Here is a 3,243-nt window from a genome sequence, read left to right as displayed (position 1 = left end):
AATGCAATGTTTGGGTACAATACCATAAAGCAGTTTAGGATACAGTTCTCCTTAAAAATTTTTTTTTAATAAGTCATACATATGTTGAAATGGCTCCTCACCCAACTCCCATATTAAGAGACTGAATACTACATATTTGAGGGAAAATGACTAGTTAAGCATGTTGATGTTTGTATATACAAAGGGGGGTGTCGGAGGGGATGGGGAAAGCATGGGGGCCCCGAATTGGGGGCGGGGAGGAGTCACATGGAGGGTCACGTGCGGAGGTCACGTGCCCCCCTTTGTGTCCGTCCCATGAGTGCAGTACCAGCAAGAAATGATTTCTACTTGCACCACTGCATATACGTATCAGTCTAACCTGTAATAGATACAGGTATAGATATGCACAATGTAGCAGAGCCACTCTTATGTTTGGAAACTTATTTTTTTATTTCCTGCCTTTTTGGGTTCAAATTTTCCAATTTAATGTTGCACTAACATAGGTTTTTGTACTTGGACACAGATTTGCTCTCCAAGAGGCGACACAGCAGGGGGGCATGCAGGTTTACCCCAGCAGCCGGCCTGAGCGGGAAGTGGAAGGGATGGGGACATAGCTTCTTCTGGCCGCGCTGGGACACTGCCTGGTGCAACACAACAGCTGCCTGGGAGAGCGCCTGCTGCAGCAGCAGGGGGGCTGCCTACTGCCCAGGATCAACTTCAGGGGACAGCAGCCAAGTGAGCCAGAGTCCCCGCCTCTGGCATGCTCAGCCCCTGTCCCCAGAAGCCGAGCCTGAGCAGGGACAGGGCTGCCGCCCCCCACCCGCAGCCAGGCTCTCTCCCAGGAAGGTGGCTACTCTGCACAGAGCAGTGACTGGAACTGGCTCCATCCCGTTCCCTGCCTGGGCCTGGCTGCCAGGGACAGAAGCCAAACATGCCAGAGGGGAGCCGGTGCAGCAGGAGGACAGAGCCTGCCTCCATGCCCCCCCACCACACACACACAGGTAATGTGGGGCCGGGAGAGTGTGGGGGCCCCAAGCTGGGGATGGAATGGGGAGGAGACATGTGGGGAGGTCACGTGTCCTCCCCTTTAGCTTGTACTCCCCCCCGCAGTATGGGGAGGCACCAGTTGTCTAGTCTCGATTGAAGTGAATCAAAAGTTAACAGGCACAGCATGCAACAGGGTTAGATTTGGCCAAGTGTTTTTTAAAAAAATAGAATCTTGCCTGTCACACTAAGGAATTGCACAACTGTTTTGTGCAGTTCCATAGGTTTTGATCCGTACCACTCCACAGATAGATACGAAACCAAGCACAGGATTATGGAGTTGAAATAAGGGTCTGAAGCTGCAAAATGGTGAACAACCTCAGCCAGAACTGACTCTTGTCAAAGATAAGGATGCTCAGCACTTCACAGGTAGTACACAGCACCTTGCAGGATCAAACCATAATTATACAACTCATTTCCAGTACTGAGACTAAAAACCGACCCGTATTTATTGAGGCTGTGTGGAAATGGATCATTAAGCACTTACCAGTATAACTTCATTATTGTAAACAAATATAACAGATATTTCATATATAACATATTTTATTCAATTTGCCAAATAAATATTATCCATTAGCCACATGAGAAGTCAGAAGCTTTAATGGTCAGCCATTTTAAATAGTGTGTAAAGAAAATGTTTATACAATTTTTCTAAAACTGGAATCTCTTTATTTGATTTGCTTACCCTGTTCAAAAGCTGCAAATGGGAAGCTTGGTAAAAGCAATTTTTATATTCACTGGGCCCCATCTTCATGCCCCCTCATGGTCCTACCAGAATTTCCCATAGAAGTCAATGGGCAACATACAATAATAGGACTAATGTTACTCTGCCAAGTAAAGACCTATGGAAGGGTAAAAGCTCTTCAAACAACTCCGTGGTCCAAATTCTGCTCTAAGTTACACCAGTGTAAATCTGATCTGATTGCACCACGACCAGTGGAGTTACTCTGGATTTCTACTGGTATAATCTTAAATTGGAATTTGCCCCTTCAAGTTTAAACTCACAATTTTTCAATGCTTTGGGCCTGGTGGTGTCATTTGTACTTATGCAAAGTGACTGTATAATACCACCCTTCCACTCTGTTAATGTTTTACACCCGTTCTGCACAGGTGTAGATGACTTCACGAGGTGCAAGGCAGTGGATAATCAAGGCCACAGAATTGTTGCCTGAGTTACATAGAGCTGGGCAAAAAGGGGGGGGGGGATTATTTGAGAGTCATTTATTCAGCGATTATTTTGTATTAACTCAGTTACTTCCTGAATATCACTTATCCATTTTTTCATAGAATATCAGGGTTGGAAGGGACCTCAGGAGGTCATCTAGTCCAACCTCCTGCTCAAAACAGGGCCAATCTCCAATTTTGCCCCAGATCCCTAAATGGCCCCCTCAAGGACTGAATTCACAACCCTGGGTTTAGCAGGCCAATGCTCAAACCACTGAGCTATCCCTATTTCTAAAGCTGATTAAAGATTGAGAAATATATTTGTGATTAATTTAGTCCCAAAAATGAAAAAAAAATGGAAAAAAATTATTCACAACAAAAAATTCAGCCCACCCAAATTCCACAGTCTAATAGAACTCACTCCAAGGAAATGTTTCCTTACTATCCAATTTAAGTCCCACCCCCCCACCACATTCAATTACATCAAATTATGTCTTGCTGTCTCTCAGATCCCCTGAAAGGTGACCTGCAAAGGAATAAAATGGCTTGTACTCTTGTTTGCTTTGTGATGTATAAAAGAAGACCAGAAAAGATTTTGCCAAAGAAGAGTTGTTGGCCCAGATTCTTCCCTGCACCCAAGATGTAGGCCCAGCTACATTGACTTTATACCAGGTAGAAGATCGCTCAAGCTGGGGGAATTCTCAGCTGAGCAGAACAGGCTGGTGAGAGCAGAGTCAAACCTGAGGCAGGGAATAGCAGAGGAGTTTGTAGTCAAGTTGCAGGATGGGGTCAATATCAAGGATCGGAGCCCAAGTCAGGTTTCAGGATCCAAGTCAGGAGGCAAGATCCAAATCAGCCAAGGTCAAAACCAGGAGTTCCAGAACAGGAGTGGTTGTGGAAGCCACAGGAGACCCATACTATTGCCTGGACCATTCCTAGAATGCCTCTTGGGTGGATAAGGGGCAGGGAGTCAATCAGGAGCCATGATTCTGCCATCTGTCAGACCCCATGAGGTGGGACTTCCCCTGGTCTGTTGCCAGAGCAGATCATGAGTGG

At 45.9% G+C, this 3,243-nt stretch overlaps 1 protein-coding gene across 1 annotated transcript in view; it reads right to left on the bottom strand.

The window, feature by feature from the left end:
* The window catches only part of GRIN2B (glutamate ionotropic receptor NMDA type subunit 2B), a 284,759-nt gene that overhangs the window by 228,420 nt on the left and 53,096 nt on the right, over positions 1-3,243 (bottom strand). The window lies entirely within an intron of this gene.

The sequence above is a fragment of the Lepidochelys olivacea genome (genome assembly GCF_965140295.1).
Source record: "Lepidochelys olivacea isolate rLepOli2 genome assembly, chromosome: 1".
Taxonomy (NCBI): domain Eukaryota; kingdom Metazoa; phylum Chordata; order Testudines; family Cheloniidae; genus Lepidochelys; species Lepidochelys olivacea.
The sequence above is the reverse complement of the archived record's forward strand: the minus strand, read 5'-3'. Positions and strand labels throughout refer to the sequence as shown.